The 23460-nt window shown below is 39.0% G+C and overlaps 1 protein-coding gene and 1 long non-coding RNA gene across 8 annotated transcripts in view; one reads left to right on the top strand and one right to left on the bottom strand.

The window, feature by feature from the left end:
- The window catches only part of LOC140737001 (uncharacterized), a 63161-nt gene extending 53397 nt beyond the window's left edge, over window positions 1-9764 (bottom strand). For both annotated transcript variants that reach the window (XR_012101047.1, XR_012101046.1), the window contains exon 1: window positions 9711-9764. This is a non-coding gene — a long non-coding RNA (uncharacterized lncRNA). The remainder of the gene's footprint in view (window positions 1-9710) is intronic.
- The window catches only part of fggy (FGGY carbohydrate kinase domain containing), a 311433-nt gene that overhangs the window by 129176 nt on the left and 158797 nt on the right, over window positions 1-23460 (top strand). The window lies entirely within an intron of this gene.

The raw sequence follows: 23460 nt of genomic DNA, 5'->3' as shown, positions 1-23460 counted from the left end.
TACGCATACTATGATTTATTTATTTATTTTTCTTCTATGTTATGTATTGCATTGAACTGCTGCTGCTAATTTAACAAGTTTCACAGCACATGCCAGTGATAATAAACCTGATTCTGATTCTGATTCTATGATCAAAGTCACCCTGCAATTTGGGAAGGAGAAGCTGAAGTCAAATATATTAGTATTACATTAGAGTAAAGGGAATTACAGAGGCATGAGAGAGGTGCTGGCTAAAACTGACTCAAAAAGAACACTGGCAGGAATGACAGCAGAGCAGCAGTGGATGCAATTTCTGGAAGCAATTTAGAAGGCGCAAGATATATACATCCCAAAGAGGAAGAAGTCTTCTATCGACAAGATGACACAACTGTGGCTAACAAAAGAAGTCAAAGCCAACATAAAAGCCAAAGTGAAGGTATATAATAGAGCAAAGAACAGTGGGAAGTTAGAGGATTGGGAAGCTTTTAAAAAACCCAACAGAAGGCAACTGAAAAATTAATTAAGATGGAAAAACTAGAAAGCGAAGATAAGCTAGCCACTAATATTAAAGAGGTCACCAAAAGTTTCTTCCGATACATAAAGTGTTAAAGAGAGTCGAAAGTGGGTATCGGACCACTGGAAAATGATGCTGGCGAGGTAGTAATGGGGGACAAGGAAATGGCAGAATTGCATCACTGTTCATTATGGAAGACACTAGCAATATGGCAGAAGTTCGAGAGTATCAGGGCAGAAGTGAGTGCATTTGCCATTACTAAAGAAGAGGTTCTTAGGAAACTGAAGGGTGTGAAGATAGGTAAGTTAACTGGACGAGATGGTGTACACCCCAGAGTTCTGAAAGAGGTGGCTGAAGAGATTGTGGAGTTAGTAGTATTGATCTTTCAGGAATCAATTGATTCTGTCATGTTTCCAGTGGAATGGAAAATTGCTAATGTCACTTCACTCTTCAAGAAGAGGGAGAGGCAGAATAAAGGAAACTGTAGGCCAGTTAGTTTGACCTTAGTGGTCGGTAAGATGTTGGAGTCGATTGTTAAGGATATCATTTCGAAGTACCTGGAGGCACAGGATAAAATAGGCTGTAGTCAGCATAGTTACCTTTGGGGAAAATCTAGCCTGCACATTTGTTGGAATTCCTTGAAGAAATAACTAGCAGAATAGACAAAGGAGAATTGGTGGAAGTTGTGTATTTGGATTTTCAGAAGGCCTTTGACAAAGTGCTACACAAGAGGCTGCTTAACAGGTTAAGAGCACATGGTATTACAGGAAAGATACTAGCATGGAAAAAGCAATGACTGATTTTCAGGTGGCAAAGAGTTAGAATAAAGGGAGCCTTTTCTGGTCAGCTGCCAGAGACTAGTGGTGTTCCACAAGGGTTTGTGTTGGGACTGTCAAATTTATGGGCAATATGAAGGTAGGTAGAGAGGCAGATAGTTTTGAGGAAATAGGCTACAGAAGGACTTAGAGAGATCAGGAGAAAGGGTGAAGAAGTGGCAGATGGAATACAGTGTTGGGAAGTGTATGGTCATGTACTTGGTTGAAGAAATAAAAGGTTAGACTATTTTGTAAGTGGAGAGTAAATTTAAAAATCTGAAGTGCAAAGGATCTTGGGAATCCTTGTGCAGGATTCCCTAAGGGTTAACCTGCAGGTTGAGTCAGTGGTGAGGAAAGCAAATACGATATTAGCATTCATTTCGAAAGGACTAGGATATTAAAGCAAGGATCTAATGCTGAGGCTTTATAAGGCACTGATGAGGCCTCATTTAGAGTATTGAAAGCACTTTTAAGCCCCTTATCCAAGAAAGGATGTACTGACATTAGAGAGGGTTCAAAGGAGGTTCACAAAACTGGTACTGAGTTTGAAGAGCTTGAAGGAATACAGGGAGAAGGCAGGAGATTGGGACTGACAGGGAAAATAGATCAGCCATGATGAAATGGCAGAGCAGATTCAATGGGCCAAATTACATAATTCTGCTCCTATATCTTATGGTTTTATGGTCTTTTTTAAGATGGAAGACAGTGGCCACAGAGATCAGAATTTACAGATTAAATTGGGTAAAATCTTGCAAGTAATCGCAGAGGAATCTGCAATATATATAGGTAATGAGAGAAGTGTCTAATTCATTTACATAAATAACTTTTGATTTCTGGGAGAATCATTTCCATTTGGTGTTTTGTAGAACCTCTCATGATAATTCATATAAACCTGGATTTTACTGAGTGGGTTACTGTAGACCAGGGCTTCCCAACTTCGGGTCCACAGACCTCTTGGTTAATGGTAGGGGTCCGTGACATAAAAAAGGTTGGGAACCCTGTTGACAAGGTCTTTTATAGCTCTAGGGCATCACATGTTGTAATTTTGTCATAAAAGTATATAATATCACTGAAAACTTTCAAACATTACTGTATGAGTACTATACTGAAGTACAAAACTAAGGGTGGGAATTTAAGCCTGGAGTGAAAGAAAGTGTGCAAGGCACAAAGAGTACCTCATTTCCGTTTTTACAAGGAGAAGAAACATTATAGTTAATGAGATCACTGGTGGATATGCTGTTATTCTAGGGCATGTTGGAGTCACAAATGAGACATTTAAGCTCTTCTAAAACATTTAAATGGATAAAGTGCCCAGGGTGTGATGAAATCTATTCCAGGTTAAGGAGAGTGTCAAGGGAGGAGATTGCTGGGGCCTTGACAGGGATATCAAAATCCTCTTTAGCCACAGGCAAGCCCTAGAGGACTAGAGAACAACTAGAATATTATTCCTTTCTTTAAGAAGGGCAGTAGATACAAAATGGGAAATTGTAGGCTGGTGAGCTTTATATCAGTGGCAGGGAAATTACTAGTGGAGATTCCCAGGGATAGGTTTTACTCACATCTTGAAAAACATAGGCTTAATAGGAATAGCCATCATGGGCTTGTATGGGGTAAGCCATGTTTTACAAATGTTTGAGTCTTTGAAGAGGTGTCAAAGATAATTGATGAGGGGAGAGTGATAGATGGTGTATACATTGACTTTGGTAAAACTTTTAATAAAGCCCTTCATGGTAGGCTGATTCAGAAAATGAATGCATATAGGATCCATGGTGACTTGATAGAATCGGTTTAGAATTGCTTTTGCTATAGAAGACAGAGGGTAGTGGTGGAGGGTTGTTATTCTGACTGGAGGTCTTGTGTAAGGATCAGTGCTGTTCACGATATAAATAATTTGAATGAAAATGCACACGACACAAGAAGGGGCAAAGTGGTGGAGAATGAGGATGTTTGTCAAAAGGATTCACAGGATATCAACCGTTAGAAATGTGGGCGGAGGAATATGGCAGATGGAGCTTAACCTGGACAAATGCAAGGTGTCCTCTTTGAGAGGTCAAATGTAAAAGGAAAGTATATATGAAATGGCAGGATCCTTAAGAGCGTTGATGTGCAGAGGAATCTTCGAGTGCAAGTCTGTAGTGGCAACACAAGTGCATAGGATGGTAAAGAGGGCATGTGATCTACTGTCCTCATAGCTTGCAGCATTGAATATAAAAGTAGGGAAGTCATGTTGCAGCTGTATAAGACTCAGATTAGGCCAAAATTTTGGAGTCTTGTGCATTGCTGTTTGCTGCAGAAAGAATGCGAAGAGTTTGTAGAGGATGCAAAAGAGATTCACCAGGATGTTGCCTGGATTAAACAGGAACACACCCAAAATGTTGGAGGAATCAGCAGGTCAGGTAGAATCTATGTTGTCATTTTAGGCCATAACACTTTATCAGGACTGGAAAAGACTATCCAGACAGAATATGAGGTGTTGCTCTTCCAACCTGAGAGTGGTCTGATTGTGCCAATAGAGGAGGCCATGGATCAACATTTTGGAATTGAAGTGGGTGGCCACCAGGAAATCCTGCCTTTTGTAGCAGATGGAGCAAAGATGCTCAATGAATCTAAATCAGGTCTCGCCAATGTTGACTCCTTTGTCCACTTCTTCCTACCCACTGATCTCCGTCCTGGAACTTATCGCTGAGGGGATACAAGTGCTACACCTACCTCTACAGCTCTTCACTCACCATTATTCAGGACTCCAAACAGTCCTTCCAGGTGAGGCAACCCTTTACCTGTGAGTCTGTCAAGGTCACCTATGGTATCCGGTGCTCCCAGTGTAGCTTCCTCCACAACGCTAGTTTCTCACCCCCTCTGGATTTTCAGAGTTCGCTGAAGTTTCAGTAACTGGCTTATAATTATTTTTCCTTCCTTTTTAAACAATAGTACACGTCAGCAGTCTACCAATGCTTTAACACCACTCACATAGTTAGGGATGTTTAAAAAGAGCTTTGGCAAATTACTCCCTTGTTTCTTTAATATCCTGCGATACATCTCATCTAGACCAATAATTTAAACACTTTTAAAGGTGATTTCATCCATTAAAACCTATAATCCATATTTAATATACCTCCTCCTAATGTTAGCAGTTGTATCAGAATCCAAATCAGGTTTAATATCACTGGCATATGTCGTGAAATTTGTTGTCTTTGCGGCAGCAGTAGAAAGCAATAAATAATAATAGGGAAAAAAACTGAATTACAGTAGGTATGTGTATATATTAAATAGTTAAATTAATTAAGTAGTGCAAAAATAAAAAAAATTTAAAAGTAGTGAAGTAGTGTTTATGGGTTCATGTCCATTCAGAAGTTAGATGGCAGAGGGGGAAGAAGCAATTCTTGAATCGTTAAGTGTGTGCCTTCAGACTTCTGTACCTCCTTCCTGATGGTAACAATAGAACAGGGCATGTCCTCTTTATGTCATCTTAAAACTTTGTTTTTTACCCATCTCTCTGTATTGAGCAAATTTAACAACTTCATCATTGGCATCTTCTTCCATGTCACTTTAATGAATTGTAAAAAGTTAAGGCCCAGCTCAGATCCCGGTGGCACATCACACATTATATTTTGCCAACCAAAGCAAGACCCATTTATGCCTACACTTAGTTTCCTGTTTGCCAGCCAAACTTCTGTCCATGCCAGTATGTTATGGCCTACATCATGAACGTTTCCATGTAAAGTTTACAATACAGCACCCTTATTAAATACCTTATGGAAACTAAATATATTCACCAATTCCCTAGATCCATAACACGTGGTACTTTTTCAAAGAACTCCAATAAACCAGTCAAATATAATTTCTCTTTTTCCAAATCATATTGACTTTGTTTGATTACCTTGAATTTTTCAGTGTTCAATAATAAATGCCAAAGTTCCAAGCTCTATGATTTCCCTCTGAATCTCTACTTCCCTGAGAGAGGGAGGGAGGGAGGGAGGGAGGGAGGGGGGGAGGGAGGGAGGGAGGGAGGGAGGGAGGGAGGGAGGGAGGGAGGGAGAGAGAGAGAGAGAGAGAGAGAGAGAGAGAGAGAGAGAGAGAGAGAGAGAGAGAGAGAGAGAGAGAGAGAGAGAGAGAGAGAGAGAGAGAGAGAGAGAGAGAGAGAGAGAGAGAGAGAGAGAGAGAGAGAGAGAGAGAGAGAGAGAGAGAGAGAGAGAGAGAGAGAGAGACACCCTTGTTATGGAGGAGTTCCGCCATTTTGTGAAGCTGCCCTTCATGTCCCCTCACTGGACTGTTTCTTAGCTCCGTATCACGTTGTGACAGAGTTTGGCAGTGAGATTGTGAGAACAAGAAAAAACTGGATTGTGATTGAGGCAGAATAAAATAAGAGGACAATTTCAAAAACGGACTGTAGTCTTTAAAAGATGTTTGTGAAATTTCATCTCATAATATTTGTGATCTTACGGTGAGTCATTTCCTGTGTGTTTGAATCACAATAATAATATTTAAATTAGCAACCTAATGTGAAATAGCCGGTTCAGGCTTAGCACACATCCATATTGTCACAGTTATAGTGCACTTGCGCCAGAGTTCAGGTATCAATGCTTTGTTATTATAATAACTGGCAGTAGAAATTGGATAACTAAATGAGAAGACATGCAAATATGATAGCAGAAATATATAATTCTCCTTCATTTAGCTATTCATTTCAGAATATCCTGCCTTATTTCCAACTTTCTTTTTCTCAAAGCCTATGAGTTTTTTTCCCCCAAATCTAATATTTTCCTAATGGAATGCAGTCCCTGTGTCAGCACTTTCTGCACATGTTGATAAATCTATCCCATAAGTTAAAAACCTTAAATGCAGTAAAGCTTTTTTATGTTATATTTAATTTTTGGAGTCCTTTTGACATGCATAAATGTCCTGAGCCCTAAATGTATACTAGCATTTTGAAGCAACTTTGAGTACTAACCAGGATGCCCATCTGCTTCCTGTAATTCATTATTAGGGTATTTGCTTATACTGAAAAGACCTGACATGATGGGTCTCTGCAGTTGTTTTTTTTCATGTAGAGATTGCCTCAGGAGTGAGATGTCTTGCAGTAAGAGCTTGTTTCCCAGTGCTTCAATGTGGTCAACTGCAGCATAGCCCACTGCAAATCACAAAATGGCTTTGAAAGGTAGTGAGGCCTTACTCCTATGGCTCACTGCCTATCAAAGTTGGAACCATTAGTGGAGCAGTTATTTTTTGTCAATGTTGTTGGCTTTCCAATGTGTCCAATAACACATTGGATCAATTGATAAATTTAAAACAGTTAAAAATCAGAATCAGGTTTAATATCACCGGTGCATGTCATGAAATCTGTTAACTTAGCAGCAGCAGTACATGATAATATAGAGAAAATAATTAAGTAAATCAATTACAGTAAGTGTGTGTGTGTGTATATATATATATATATAAGATTAAAAATAGTGCAAAAACATAATTAAAAATTAAAGTGAGGTAGTGTTCATAGGTTCAATGTCCATTCAGAAATTGGATGGCAGAAGGGAACAAGCTGTTCCTGAATCACTGAGTGTGTGCCCTTCCAGTTTCTGTACCTCCTTTCTTGATGGTAACAATGAGGAAGGAGTATGTCCTGTGTGATGGGAATCCTTAATAATGGATGCCGCCTTTCTAAGGCACCGCTCTTTGAAGAATTGTTGGATATCATGGAAGCTGGTACCCATGATGCAACTGACTAATTTTACATGTATATTTGACATCAATATTTTTAAATATATAAATTTACACAGCATTTTAAAGATATTTCCCTCACACACTAAAAATCAGTTGTAAACTTTGAGGCTATGTGAAATAAATAAAGGTTGGCAGGGTAGCGTACTGGTTAACACAATGCCAGTGACCCAGGTTGAATTGCTCCCACTGCCTGTAAGGAGTCTGTATGTTCTCTCTGTGACCGCATGGGTTTCCTCTGGGTACTCTGTTTTCCTTCCACATTTCAAAGATGTACGGTTGGTATGTTAATTGGTCATTGTAAGTTGTTCTGTGATTAGGCTAGGGTTAAATTGGGGGTTGCTGGGCAATGCAGATCAAATGGCTGAAAAGGCCTATTCTGCACTGTATCGCAATAAATATAAACAAACAAACAATCAAACAAACAAACAAACAAATAAATAAATAAGCAAGCAAGCAAGCAAACAAGCAAGCAAGCTCTGCTTCTCTTTCCCCAAGCAGTAGGTGTCTCCCATTAATTTGAATACGTCTTTCATCAGGTTTAGCCTATCATGGGTTGAGTGGGCAGGTTGCAAGTCTGTCAGTTGGGAAGTCTGTGATGATTCCTGTGGCCCCCTGTAGGACCCCCATTGGTCCAGCAGAGAGGCAACTAGCAGCCCAGGGCAGGGTGGAAGATATCATTGCCAGATCAGGTCCACATCTGATGCACCATCAATAACTCACGCTGAGACTTAGGAAGCGAGTTATCGGCTTTTATTGACTGGAAGAATAAACAACACTACATCCTGGGGAAAATGAGGGAGAGCAGCAGCCCACAGTCTCCTTTATACAGGGGTCTGTGGGAGGAGCCACAGGAGCAGTCAGCAGGGTCTGTGGGAGGAGCCACAGGAGCAGTCAGACAGGTATATCTAGTTCACCACAACATCATTGCTGGAGACCTTTGTAGTGAAGCAGGAAAAAACTTGCATTACTGCTAGAGTTAATTTATTTAATTTTATTCTGGAAGTTCCAGACTAAGATGAAATAAACTTCTTTACCTTTTGCTTCTTTTGCCAGTACTTCATCACAGAGCATTCGTATTTTTTGTCTTGTATTCAACCAAAGCCCAATCATGAAAAACTACTGAAGTTAACATCTTGGATTAGCAGTTATGTAAACTGGGAAACACTGAGCTATGGAAAACCTGATATATTTTTTTTAAGTATTCCTTTGGAGCACTGATTTGTCTCAAATGCTTTAAGATTTTATCCAATCCAGCCAGATGGGATAAAACTATCTCAGACTGCTATTGAAGCCCCCAAGTGACATTTATGCTTTCTGAAACCATCTAAACTCACAGCACAAACTACCTTCCAACTCTGTTCAGTTATTCAGCAGGAGTTATTCTTTACACAGCTTGGTGCCAAGATTATAAAGTTTGCTGTCCATCGGATTGGTATTATTGAATACCTGATTTACAAATCTGTGATGCATTGAGTACTTTTTACAGGTAGAAATTCTGTACCCTAATTGGTATTCTTGGCAAGAAATGACAGGTTAAGAGTCGTGCATCACGTATCATATCTTAGCATTTTATTTTTCATTTTGATGTAAATGTTGGCTCTAAAATTATATGTTGGATATTCATCAATGCAAAATTCCTCACTGTATGCTACTTTTGTTATAACATGAATTATTTTGCTTAAATGGGTTAAACATATATTTAAACTGCACAGATACACTCTAATTGTATTTGATTATATAAGTATTAGACAGAATTGGAAGATACCTTTTTAATGAACTGTTCATCATTGCTACTCAGCTAATGATGCTAAGATCTGTTTCCACAAGTGTTGCTTTCCCATTTGTATTTTTCCAAATGGCTGTTTTTCAAAACCAAAGCTGGCTAACCTAGCTAATCATGCAGGACCATGGAGTTATGGAGATGCCCTCAAGCAACTGCTATGGCTGTTAATCAATAATAGGAGCACTAATTGAACTTCCCATACCTAATTCAAGATAGGTAGAGTAAATATAGTGTTCAGTTCTGACCTTACTAACCCAGCAAAGACATAATATCACTAAACAAGGCATGCCATTTATCCATTAGAGTATCAAAAATCCTCTATCAGGGTTTAGTAAAAGAGTTAAAACACTGCTTGAATGACTGCTGGAGATGGAAAAAATGAGAAGATGAGTTCATATTTTATTCTTCATTCTTATTTTGAGATTCCTTCATTGCCTTCCCTCAAATAAGAAAGTGGACACACAGACTAAACCGAGATGTGTAAGTTAATTGATATATAGGAAATGATAAAATAGCTTAATTACCCTGTCTGTCTTAGAGCTAGTTTTATGAACGAACATTGTCAGCATTGAACTTAGTGTGATTAAAGCCATGCAAGAAATGTTTGTGAGGAGTCAAGCAAAGTCAGAAGATCTTTCCAATAAGAATAAAAGTTTACCAATACCAGCCAGGTTCCAGTTATACACTTGAATGGACAAACCTCTGCAATTCAGGTACAGTAATCTACTATCCAAAATGAAGTTATAAATTCATTTGCATAGAATATCCCCCAGGTAAATTGAGGTGAGATTGGATTTACAGAACAGAACTTAAATCCAGCATAGATGTGAGTGCATATTTTTTTTGTACTGACTTTGTTTAATTGTGGGATACAAGCCCTTAATCTGAATTGGTATTTACTTACTGTTAAGTTTTGTAACCTTGGAACACACATTCAGCTTTTCCACCCAGTTCTGGTTCCAAAACAAGTTTGAGGATATTTTGTTATCGCATGTTGTTTGTGATGGATACAAATCTCTGTTGCCATGGAAAAAAAAACCACAACTGTTTTATTTAAAGGGTGGAGCCTTGAAGGTAAAGCACCTTCAACTGGCTCCTTGCCATTCCAATGCAGTTGTTTTGCTCTACAGCTCTTACAACTTGACATTGTACTAAACTAAGCTTGAACAGATTTATATATCCTGATTTCCAAAATTAAGTCCTTACTATTATTTTGTTCACTTTGGAGAGAGTGTCCATGTTCATTAAAAAGTATAAATATGCTGTATTCTCAATTGGTAAAAACAAAAACAAAAATTGTGAAATAAAGTAGGCTGTGCCTGAAATAAGAACTGGGCTACTCTGCATATTCAACTTGGGAATGTACTGTATGTCTAGATCTCTTCTGTAAAGTTCCATTTAGGAAACTGTGGTGTATGTATTGTCCAATCGTAGCCAGGATATAAGATGTATAGTTGATTTTTAAGTTGAGCAAGCCTGTTCCTTCCAACAACTTACACAAATGACTTACGAAATTCCAGTCACCTCTCCCAACACTTACCATACATTGCATCTGGTGGTCTTTATGTTAAGAAATCAATGTTAGGCTGCCCTGGAGGTATCTGCAGTTCAGCAGTCTCATTAGCTCAGGCTTAGGGTTTAATATAGTGTATATTACAGGGACACCCATCACAGTACAGATATTGCTTCTGATGTTCAGTTTTTTCTGCATACCTGTTTTTGGTCAGTTTTTACTGTAGGATAATTGTGACACCGTTTTAAAACACAGAAGCCATGCACTACACTAAGCCATTGGCCCCATTGTATTTATGCTTGATGAGAAAGCTATTGAATGCAATCCAGCCTACCAAAATAGGGCTGTAGCTCTACAGATTATGGCATCTCCATTACAAATCCAGGCACTTTTTAAATGTAAGCAAGAGAATACCTGCAGATACTAGAAATCAAAGTAATACACACAAAATGATAGGGGAACTCAGTAGGTCAGCAGCATCTATGGAAAAGAGTAAACGTGGTTGTGTCATACCCCCTTTAGAATGCTTCTTCATGTTTATGATGTATGTAGCCTGTGCCTTCCAAATTGCCCCCAGAAATTCTAGCCACCACTGTTCTGCCATCATCTCTGCTAGTGTCCCCTTCCAATCAACTTTGGCTAGCTTCTTTCTCATGCCTATGCAATTCCCTTTACACCACTGTAATGCTGATATACCTGTATTTAACTTTATCTTCTCCCTCTCAATCTGCAGTGTGAATTCTATCATATTATGATCACTGTCTCTTAAGTGTTCCTTTACCTTAAGCTCACTTAAAGTAAAGTGTTGACGCCAAGATTGGATTGGCCATAATCTTATTGAATGATTAAATAGCCTCCAGGTTCTGACAAGGCAAATCCTGCTTGTGTTTTAAGTAAGTAAGCATAGGAAAAAAAGAGGAATGGCAAGTGAAATCCGAAGTTCATTCAGTGGCAGGAAGAAGAGGGCAACACAAGAATCACTACAGATGCTGCAAGACTGGAGCAACACACAAAGGTGCTGGAAGAACTCAGCAGATACAGCAGTACCTACAGAGAAAAATGGACAGGCCAGATGAAAGGTCATTCTAAATCATTAACTGAGCATTCCCTCTGTTGGTGATATCTGACTCAATGACTTCCTCCAGTACCTTTGTGTTTTGCTGCAGGAGGAAGACAATGTTGATTGTCAGGTAATTTTGCTTCTTGAAGGCTTTTACCTCAAGGCTCCATTCTCAGTTCCATCCTTCCTGTCATACATTTTAATGACTTAAGTTTATATCCATGGAAATAATAAAATGTTTGTAAACAATACACAAAATACAGTTAGCAGATAGGAGGAAAGCTTTCAACATCAGGTAAATATACTTTGTGTAATTGGTGAGTGCAAATTACGGTTTGAAACTTACTCCCTGGGAGGATGTTGAAGGGAGAAACCCTCATACATTTAAACACACAAAATGCTGGAGGAACTCAGCAAGCCAGGCAGCATCTATGGAAAAGAATAAACAGTTGATGTTCTGCGCTGAGACCCTTCATCAGGACTGAGAATGGAGTCTTGTGAATCCAGCACTGGTAACAGCCTTTGAGAAGCAAAATTATATGACAATCAACATTGTTTTTTCCTGCAGCAGCACAGAAAGGCACTGGAGGAACTCAATGAGGGATGATTAGTGTGAAGTACCATGATTGGCAACCTTTTAAAAACCAACAGATGCCAACTAAAAAGCCATAAGGAGAGAAAAAAATGACATATGAAGATAAGCTGACCAATTATATAAAAGCAGATACCAAAGTGTTTTCAGATATATAAAGAGTAAAAGAAAGGTGAAAGTTGATATTGGAGAGCTGGAAAATGACACTAGAGAGGTAGTAATGGGGACAAAAAACGATGGGCGATCTTAATAAGTATTTTGTGTCAGTCTTCATGTGGAAGACACTAGCAGTATGTTAGAAATTTGATAGTATCAGGGGACAGAAGTGAATGTAATTGCTATTACTAAGGAAAAGGTGCTTGGGAAACTGAAAGGTCTGAATGTAGATAATTCACTTGGACTGGACGGACTACACCACAGAGTTCTGAAAGAGGTAGCTGAAGAGATAGTAGAGACATTGCTAATGACCCTTCAAAAATCACTAGATTCTTCAATCATTCCGGAGGACTGGAAAATTGTAAATGTCACTTCACTCTTTAAGAAAGGAGAGAAGCAGAAGAAAGAAAATTATAAGCCAGTTATTCTAATTTCAGTGCTTTTGGAGATGGTGGAATCCATTACTAAGGATGAAATTTCGGGGGTACTTGGAGCACATGATATAATAGGCCAAAGTCAGCATTGTTTTCTGAAGGGGAAATCTTGCCTGACAAATCTGTTTTGAAATTCTTTTAAGAAGTAGCAGGATAGACAAAGGATAGTTATTGGATGTTGTTTACTTGGATTTTCAGATTGCCTTTGACAAGGTGCTGCACATGAGGCTGCTTGACAAGATAGGAGCCTATCGTATTACAGGAAAGATAGTAACATGGATAGATTAGCTGAATGGCAGGAGGCAAAGAGTGGAAGTAAAGGGGGCCTTTTCTAGTTGGCTGCCGTGACCAGTGGTGTTGGGACTGGTTCTTTCACGTTATATGTCAATTACCTGTATGATGGATTGATGGCTTTGTGCCAAGTTTCAATAGGTACATTTAATGTCAGAGAGATGTATACAATATATATCCTGAAATTCTTTTTCCTTGCAAACATCCATGAAAACAGAGGAGTACCCCAAAGAATGAATGACAGTTAAATATTAGAACCCAAAGATCCCAGCCAACTTCCCCTTCCCACATGTAAGCAGCAGCAAAGCAACCACACCCCCCACCGAGCACTCAGCATGCAGCAAAGCATCACTAAAGACACAAACTTGCAAAGACTACTCTGTCACCCGGTATTTGACATACCACAGGCTCTCCCTTTCCCTAATAAGGGAGAAGAGATGTCCCCATTTCACAGTGAGAGGGGAGACATAACAAAACAATTTGCTGAATTATGGTGTTAAAAGTCTTTTGTGTTGCTTTTTCCCAGCTCTGTGCCCAAAGAACTTGGGTCTCTGGGCACGCTGCCAGCAGCCAGTTCACCGCTTTCAATCTTCAGTGTACTCCCACGACACATTAGGTGGCGATACCAGCCTTGAATCCGCCTGCCTCTAGAGCCACGAAAATCCGGCACCCTGAAGGCACGCTTACCTTCCAGGCCGCGTCCTTGGCATATCAAAAAGCCCTGAGAGCAGTTTCCATTTCCACAAAGAGCTGAAGTCAGCATGTAACTCCAGGTCGGTTCTTCAAAAGAACCTTGAAAGGGAAAAAAGAGATGTCAACGATAGAAATAAAGCTGTTTCCGAAAATGCAAGCAAAGGAGTTGCCGTTAGGCGCCATCGTTCTCCTAAGCTCTACCCCCCCGAGCTCTATGTTTGTGGATGATACAGAGGTAGGTAGATGCAGGGGAAGGTAGTGATCAGGAAGCGGGAGGTATTTAGAAGGCTTTAGACAGATTGGGAGAATGGGCAAATAAGTGGCAGATGGGATATAGTGTAGGGGAGTATATGGTCATGTACTTTGGTCAAAGGAATAAAGATATACACTATATTCTAAACAGAAAAAAGTAATAATCAGATGTGTAATAGAACTTGGGTATCCATGTGTAGAATTTCCTAAATGTTAACTTGAAAGTTGAATCATGGTAGGAATGGCAAATGCAATGTTACCATTTGTTTCAAGAGAACTAGTATATAAGAGCAAGGATATAATGTTGATGCTTTATGAAGAATTGGTGAAACCACACAGAGTATTATGAGCAGTGTTAGGCCTTTTATCTAAGAAAAGAACAATACAGCACAGTACAGGCCATTTGGCCCACAATGTTGTGCCGACCCTTAAACCCTGCCCCCCATATAACCCTCCACCTTAAATTCCTCTATATACCTGTATAGTAGTCTCTTAAATTTCACTAGTGTATCTGCCTCCACCACTGACTCAAGCAGTGCATTCCATGCACCAACCACTATCAGAGTAAAAACCTTTCCTCTAATATCCCCCTTGAACTTCCCTCCCCTTACCTTAAAGCCATGTCCTCTTGTATTGAGCAGTGGTGCCCTGGGGAAGAGGTGCTGGCTGTCCACTCTATCTATTCTTCTTAATATCTTGTACACCTCTATCACGTCTCCTCTCATCCTCCTTCTCACCAGAGAGTAAAGCCCTAGCTCCCTTAATCTCTGATCATAATCCATACTCTCAAAACCAGGCAGTAACCTAGTAAATCTCCTCTGTACCCTTTCCAATGCTTCCACATCCTTCCTTTAGTGAGGTGACCAGAATTGGACACAGTACTCCAAGTGTGGCCTAACCAGAGTTTTATAGAGCTGCATCATTACCCCACGACTCTTAAACTCTATCCCTCGACTTATGAAAGCTAACACTCCATAAGCTTTCTTAACTACCCTATCTACCTGTGAGACAACTTTCAGGAATCTGTGGACATGTACCCCGAGATCCCTCTGCTCCTCCACACTACCAAGTATCCTGCCATTTACTTTGTACTCTGCCTTGGAGTCTGTCCTTCCAAAGTGTACCACCTCACACTTCTCCGGGTTGAACTCTATCTGCCACTTCTCAGCCCACTGGGAGAGGGTCCAGAGGAGGCTCTCAAAAATGGTTATGGGAATGAAAGGGTTAACATTTGAGGAGTGTTTGATGGCTGTGGGCCTGTACTTAGTGGAGGTTAGAAGAAAGGGGGGGATTCTCATTGTTACCTATCAAATATTGAAAGGTCTAGATAGAGTGGATATGTAAAGGATGTTTCCTATTGTGGGTGAGTTTAGTACCAGAGGGCCCGGTGTTCTGCCCTTGTCTCTCTGGGGACAGGCTATTGGAATAGCATGGGAAAGTAACTGTGATCTGTTTTATGGACAGTAGACACAACTGCCACTGTAAGTTGTTGGAGGGAATGAATGTTTAGAGTGGTTGATGAGGTGCCAGTTCAGTGGGTTGCTTTTCTTGGAAAGTGTCAAGCTTCTTAAGAGTTGTTGCCACTGCACTTATCCAGGCAAGTGGAGAGTATTGCATCATGCTCCTGACTTGTGCCTTGTAGATGGTGGAAAAGGCTTTGGAGTGTCAAGAACCACATGCCACAAGATACCCAGACTCTGACCTACTCTTGTGGCCACATTCATGTGGCTGGTCCAGAAGAGACACTAGTCAATGTTGACTCCAGAACACTGATGGTAGGGTGTTCATTGAGGATGATAACATTGCTGTGACATTTTTCCAAAATAGTTTTGGAAGAGTTAACTGTATTATGGCTTAGACTGGGAACCTACAATCAGTGAAAGTTAACCACAAAAGGTTTTAATATGGATCTTCTCTGTTTTTCCTTTTAAAAATAACTAAGACATATATGTTTTCTGACTCTTGGTTGAAGATAAATTACACTTACAAAACATAAGACATATGAGCAGATTTAGGCCATTCAGCCCATCAAGTTTGCTCCGCTATTTCATCATGGCTGATCTTATAACCATATAACAATTACAGCACGGAAACAGGCCATCTCGGCCCTTCTAGTCCATGCCGACGCTTACACTCACCTAGTCCCACTGGCCCTCACTCAGCCCATAACCCTCCATTCCTTTCCTGTCCATATACCTATCCAATTTTAATTTAAATGACAATACCGAACCTGCCTCTACCACTTCTACTGGAAGCTTGTTCCACACAGCTACCACTCTCTGAGTAAAGAAATTCCCCCTCGTGTTACCCTTAAATTTTTGCCCCCTAACTCTCAAATCATGTCCTCTTGTTTGAATCTCCCTACTCTCAATGGAAAAAGCCTATCCACGTCAACTCTATCTATCCCCCTCATTATTTTAAATACCTCTATCAAGTTCCCCCCTCAACCTTCTACACTCCAACAAATAAAGACCTAACTTGTTTAACCTTTCCCTGTAACTTAGGTGCTGAAACCCAGGTAACATTCTAGTAAATCTTCTCTGTATCCCACAGAGTGGGATACAGAGAAGATTTTGGGATCTTGGATCCCACTCAGCCCCATACACCTGCCTTCTCGCCATATCCTTTGATGCCCTGACCGATCAGGAAACAATAAACTTCCACCTTAAATATACGTACAGTCTTGGCCTCCACTGCAGTCTGTGGCAGAGCAGTCCACAGATTTACTACTCTCTCGCTAAAACAATACCTCCTTACCTCTGTTCTAACAGGTCGCCACTCAATTTTGAATCTGTACCTTCTAGTTCTGGATACCCCCACCATAGGAAACATCCTCTCCACATCCACCCTATCTTGTCCTTTTAGTATTTGGTAGGTTTCAATGAGATCCTCCCACATTCTTCTAAATCCCAGTGAGTACAGGACCAAAGCTGTCTAACATTCTCATATGTTAACCCCTTCATTCCTGGGATCATCCTCATGATCCTTCTTTGGACTCTCTCCAATGACAACACATCCTTTCAGAGATATGGGGCCCAAAACCGTTGACAACACTCTTAGGTGCAGCCTGACTAGTGTCTTATAAAGGCTCAGCATGATTTCCTTGCTTTTATATTCGAACATGTTTTTATACTACTAAAAATAGCTTTGTATGCACTGGATGCTTCCATTAACCAAACGATTCAGTTTTTGCCTGTGTGCCAATGTGAATAAGATTGGAGCTAAGTCCAGACATATATTTTACCTATTCCTGCAACTTATTAAACAATTCCTTGCTAAAGGCATGCAGTATTAGGGAAAGGTATTTTCATCAAATTGTGCAAGATCTAAGTACTTAACCCGCAAAGATTTTTTTATTACGATACATTGTCCAAAACCATTTAGTGACACATAAACAAGGATAATATACCTTCCCTCTGCAATCGGTGGGGTGAAAAAGAAAATGTAAAAGGTGTATATAGAATGTTAAAGGAATTCAGAAGGGAAATATATAAACACAACCATTGGAAAGGGGAGCAAAAAATCTCACAAAACTGACCTTACTCCTTAAATGGAAATAAAAATGCCTTTGATCATTTAACTGAAAAAAATTTCATCCTAAATTGATTTATCCAGCCAGACAGACTGAGCGCTTTTCCAGTTAGCAAAACAAATATTCCGAGTGACATGAAAACCCATCCAGGTGACTCTGATGAGTAGTCCAAACCTCAGACTAATGCCTTTTGCCAAGAACATTTCTCTAATTTATTCTTGGGAGGTGGTTGTCTCTGGCAAATTGAGCAGTTATTTTCCATCCCTTGTTTTCCCCGGAGGATAGCAAAAGGGCTTCACATTGAACCACGGCAAACCATGGGGTGTCGTGGTTGAAAACAGCTGGGCCATTTAAAAGTCAACCAAAATGGTATGGAACTGGAATTGTATACAGGCCAATCTAGGTTAATAACAGGAAGGATTTCCTTCCTCAGAGGACACTAATGAAGTCATTGGGTTTTTAGAAGAATTTGACAACTTCAATTGATGGATAGTGGCACTTTTATTTTGAGATACTTTTGGATACAGTGGAAAAAGAACTAAAAATTATGAAGAAATGGTTTGATACTAACAAATTATCACTGAATCTAAGTAAAACTAAATTCATAATATTTGGAAACCATGTATCAAACTCATGTAGTAAACTTAGAATAAATGATGTTGAAATTGATAAGGTATCTGAAACAAAATTTTTGGGAGTGGTAATAGATAATAAATTAAGCTGGAAACCACATATAAATTATGTCAAAGCAAAAATGTCAAAATCTATTGCAATACTGTACAAAGCGCAAGATTTCTTAAATCAGGAACCTATGTATACATTATACTGTTCACTTATAGTCCCATACATAACTTACTGTAGAGGTATGGGGAAATACATACAAAACAAATACAAACTCAATTTTTCTACTCCAAAAGAATGCCATACAGATTGTAAATAAGACAAGGTTATTATGAGTCAAACAATCCACTATTTATTCAACTAAACACTTTAAAATTCAGAGATTTCATAGATTTTAAAATAATATAAATTATGTATAAAGAAAAAAATGGACAGTTACCACAAAGTATCCAAAGATTGTTTAAAATGAGAGAAAGTCAACATGATTTGAGAGAAACATGTATATTTCAAAAACAAAGGATAAGAACAAATGTAAAAAATCATTGTATTTCAGTCAGACGGGTGAATCTATGGAACAGTTGTGGTGAGAATTTAAAACATGCACCACATTTAACAAGTTTAAAAAAGTATTTAAAAATAATTTAATGAATAAATATAAAATACATGATTTAAAATGAAAGGGAGTAATGTAAATAGATTCTTGGAATTGGATTTTGTGTTAAAAGATCATGAAATGTTTTGTTTTGATTTGATGATTGACACCAAATATGTTTTTGTATAAGTAAGAGGGGTAGGCGTAATGAGCTGTAGCTTCAGCCTACACCCTTTCGGCATGTTTTAAAGATTTTTTATTATTTAATTTTGTCTTATGAAATCATCGGTGAAAATGATGCTTTTTGTTATGTTTGTACTGACCAAAATAAAATTTCATTCATTCATTCATTCAGATTTTTTAAAAAAATAGAATAAAGATTCTCAAATGGTGGCATCAAATTATGTTACTAGATTAGTAATCCAGAGTTACTAATTACTCAGAAATATGCAATCAAATTGTACCATGATTTGGGTGAGTGACACTCAAATCACACACTAAAAGATCTATATATTTTCAAAAAAATACTGCACACTGATTTGGCACCCCATTCACTGTCTTAACTATTTTCTCACTCCACCATCAGCACATCATACTTGCCATCTATATCCTCCACAACGTTCACAATGACAACTTGCCAAGGCTTCTTTGACATCATTTCATCAATGCTTGACTTCAACCATTTGGGATGACGAGGAGAATAATTGCATGGGAGCATGACCATCTGTAATTCATACACTAACTTGACTTGGAAATATATCATGGCTACTTCATTTCAGCGAGTCAAATTAATTGAACCTTTACCACATGGACTGAACTGTTTATATATTTATATAGCCTGGAAATAGGATCTTCAGCCCATCTTATCCATGTCAACGAAGATATCTGCCTCAGCTAGTCAATTTGCTTAAAATTTGCCCATGTTCCTCTTATCTTTTTCTATCCACGTACCTGTCCAAATGTCTTTTCAGTGTTGTAATCTTACCCAGGTCTACAGCTTCCTCTGGAAATTGTTTCATATACCCACCACTCTCTGTGTGAAAAGGTTGCCCTCAGATCCACTTAAAAACTTTGCTCTCTCACCTTAACTCTATGTCCCCTAGTTTTAGATTCCTCTACTTCCAAAAAAAAGACTGTGAGCACCTATTTCAAGATTCAGAATATATAAGGTCACCCCTCAGACTCCTGCACTCCAAGATAAAAGTCCCAGTCTATCCAGATTCTTTTAAATCTCAAGCCCTTCAGTCCTGGTAACATCTTTGTGAACATTTTCTATACCCTTTCCCGCTTAATGACATCCTTCCAAGAGCTGGATGACTAGAAATGCTTACAATACTCTAAATGAGGTCTCACTAATGACATGTATGCCTACCCATTGCATTGACCGATGAAGCCAAGTGCATCAAATGCCTTCTTCACCACTCTGACTATCTGTCTTGCCACTTCCAGGGAACTATGTACCTTTCCCCTAGGTCTCTCTGTCTGTTGGGTATTTAATATTTCAGTAATATTTGAGTAATCTTGTGTGTGTATATGTATGTGTGTGTGTACACACACACACACACATATAGTTTGATTAAGCATTCTTGTTTGTTTAAACAATTCATTACGGGTTATATGTACAGTGGTGCTAAAAAGTTTGTGAACCCTAATTTTGCATAAATATGACCTAAAATGTGATCAGATCTTCATGCAAGTCCCAAAACTAGTTTTGCTTATATCATGAACAAAATATTGGAACATTTAGAACCAATCCATTGTTGATTGCAAAATTCATTAAATTTCTTAAGTGGAATCAAAAGGAAAGGGACTCCACATCAACATATGCTGCTGAATTGAAGAAATTGTCTGAGCTTTGTAAATTTAATGATGGATTTAATGATGTACTGAGAGATTATTTAGTTTGTGTAATCTTACAAGAAAACATTAAAAAAGGGCTACTATCTGAAGCACAGCTTACATTTAAAAGAACAGTTGAAATAGCTGTATCAATGGAAAGAACAGCCAGAGTTGCAATTGGGTTGCAGTCAGGAATAAAATTGCAACGTCTGAACAGAACCATGCCTGGCCGAACAGATTACAGTTCTGTTGTGCAGGGGCTGACATACACAAGACCAATGTAGGTTTAAAGGCAAAACTTGCAGAAAATGCAACAATGTAGGACACAAATAAAGAGCGTGATGAGCAGTCAAAATAAGTGTGCTACACAGAGAAGACAAAAAGATAAAGATCAAGTTTCAGTTTCAAAAGGAGCACTAATCTGCATGAAAAACCTGATACTAATAATGAGAGTGATACATGACTGACTAGCCTTGAGATTTACAATGTGAAAACTGAAAATAGACAAGCGATACAGCGTATACCAAAAGTGAATGGTAGTTTAATTAAAATGGAATTGGACACTGGTTTGGCTATTTCAGTCACTCTACAAATGAGTTTGAGTGGCATTTCAAATATACTAAAAATTGTGGCTGCAGATATCCAACTATGAATCTGTACTGGAGAAAAGATAACTCCTGTGGGAATGACATTCATGACAATGAAATACAGCAACCAACAAAGCATATTGAGCTTGTATGTGGTAAAAACAGGAGGAACTGCATTGTGGGGGTGTGAATGACTGAAACAACTACAACTTGGTTCGAGATCCATCCACTATTTGTGTGACACATCACCAGCAATTAAGCCATAGGAAAGCGAATTAAGAAAGATACTGGATGGTGCCACATCAATGTTCAAGGATGATTTTGGAAAACTCAAACATATCAAGGATAAAATAGTGTTAAATGAAAACCTGCATCCAGGTTTTGTAAAGCCCGTCCTGTTCCTTATACCATCCATGATAAAGTAGCTAGTGAGGTAGATCACAAGGAGGCTGAAAGAACTCTTTCCAAGGTTGAGTGGAGCCCACTGGCAATGCCTGTGGTCCCGGTTGCCAAGAAGAATGGGTCTGTCGGGATCTGTGGTGGTTTTAAAGTCACCATCAACCCAGCACTGAAAATAGATCCAGAATGAAAAGCCAAGAAAAGAAGAAAAGTGTCCAGGTCCATAAGAGCTACTTCCTGCAGTCTCAGTCAATACCTATAACCATCATGGAGGAGACCCCAGAACCTGAGATTGTTTCACAGCCACAAGTCTCACCTGCCAAGCAGAGTGACCTCTCCTGTAAGGAAAGATAGTATCGCACAACAGTAAGAAAGCTTCCACAGTGATTAAATCTTTAGGCCTGACAATTTAATATTTGCTATGCTGTGGATATTTATATTATATAACATACTGTGTGTATAGTTGAGATGCGTTCTCTATTGAGTTTGAGTCTTTAGCTAAGCAGAGAAGAGTGTTGTGTATTTAATCTATTGGTTCATTAAGCATTCTTGTTCATTTAAATAATTACGGGTTATATGAATAAACTAGACAACCGGGTGACCCGTTGGGGCACCCTTTGAGAGAAAGGTAGTGCAGTCTGATGTGATGTGATGTGCTTTGGAAATTAAAGAAGCAAAACTCAGTTTATTGAAGAATAAAGACATGTGGCAAGACAAATATAGCTCCTCCTCGTTTAACGAAGGACAGTTTTGATGACAACATTTCTGGTTGATCTGCCACCCTTCAAGAATACTCTAATGTTTTCATTTATTTTTCCCTGGCTTAAAGCCACATACAGCTGACCATGCTGGAATACCGGTTTCTCCAGATAAATCAACACATTCTCCATGGTTTGGCCTTGTGCCTTATGTATAGTCATAGCAAAGCATGACTGTATTGGGAATGGCTCCACTGAAGAGGGACATCTTCCCCTTCTGATAAATTGAGAGTTATTCTTGAGATCATGACAATGTCATTTTTGAATGCACCAATGTTTATCTTTGCTATGAGGAGATTGTCATGCATTTCTTCCACCATCATTTGCATTCCATTGCAAAGCCTTGGTGGATCCAAGTTCCTCATTGAAATGATGGGAGATACCCTCTTCAATTCCAGTTTATGTGGTGGCAATCCAGAGAGTTTGACTGCATCAAGGAATTCTGTTGGAAAATGAGTGGCGTTAGTTCCTTCACTTAAGGCATTGAAGGAACAGTATAGTTTCATGATTCCAGGGAAGTGTCTAATGCATGTGAAGTTTATTTTTTTGCATCATTTCATTGAGAGGAACCAAGGTAGAATACCTCAAGAACAGTTCTGCAGGATTGTCGAATGACGGGTAAATGAAATCAATGCATTCTTCCATAGTTTCTGCTGGCAGAATCGTATCTTCAGGTAATTCGATTTCATTGTTTTCATTTTTCTCAATTTTGTCTTCTCTAACATGCAATAAGAACTCATAATATTGTTCTTCTCCCTCATCAATCGCATGTTTCTCTTCAATTGAAACTTGAAGCTTCTCCATAAGTAGAATTTTTTATGCATGAATTCTCCACATCAGCATCATTTCCTCATTTCACAACTGTTAGAAGCTGACGGAAATTGCCACAGCAAATGGTTAACATACCCTTGAAGGCCTCATTCTTGCATACATCACGAAGAGTCCTGTCCACGGTTTTGAAGCTCTCCATCCTAATCATGGGGCACTCATCCCGTCAATAAGCCTTGCGTTTTGGAGTAATTTTGCAGTATAGTTTTTTTATATCGATGTTACAAAGGGCATCTTCATTGACTTTGAGGGGTATTTTGAATTTTGAATGCGCTGTCCTACCACCAGGCATCAATGTTGCTGCAATATGTGATGATGCTACAGCAATAGCAATACCTCTATCTCCTTAACTTTAGCGAGGATCAAGTTGATGACAAATGTCTTGCCTGTTCCTCCTGGTGCATCAATGAAAATCATTGAAGAGAGATTCCTTTCCAAGCAGTCGCACATATATTCATATACTTCTCTTTGCTCATTACTCAATAGGGGCTCCTTCTGTGAAACAAA

Source organism: Hemitrygon akajei, chromosome 12 (assembly GCF_048418815.1).
Source record: "Hemitrygon akajei chromosome 12, sHemAka1.3, whole genome shotgun sequence".
NCBI lineage: Eukaryota > Metazoa > Chordata > Chondrichthyes > Myliobatiformes > Dasyatidae > Hemitrygon > Hemitrygon akajei.
Note: the sequence above shows the minus strand (reverse complement) of the source record. Positions and strands in the feature narration are given on the sequence as shown.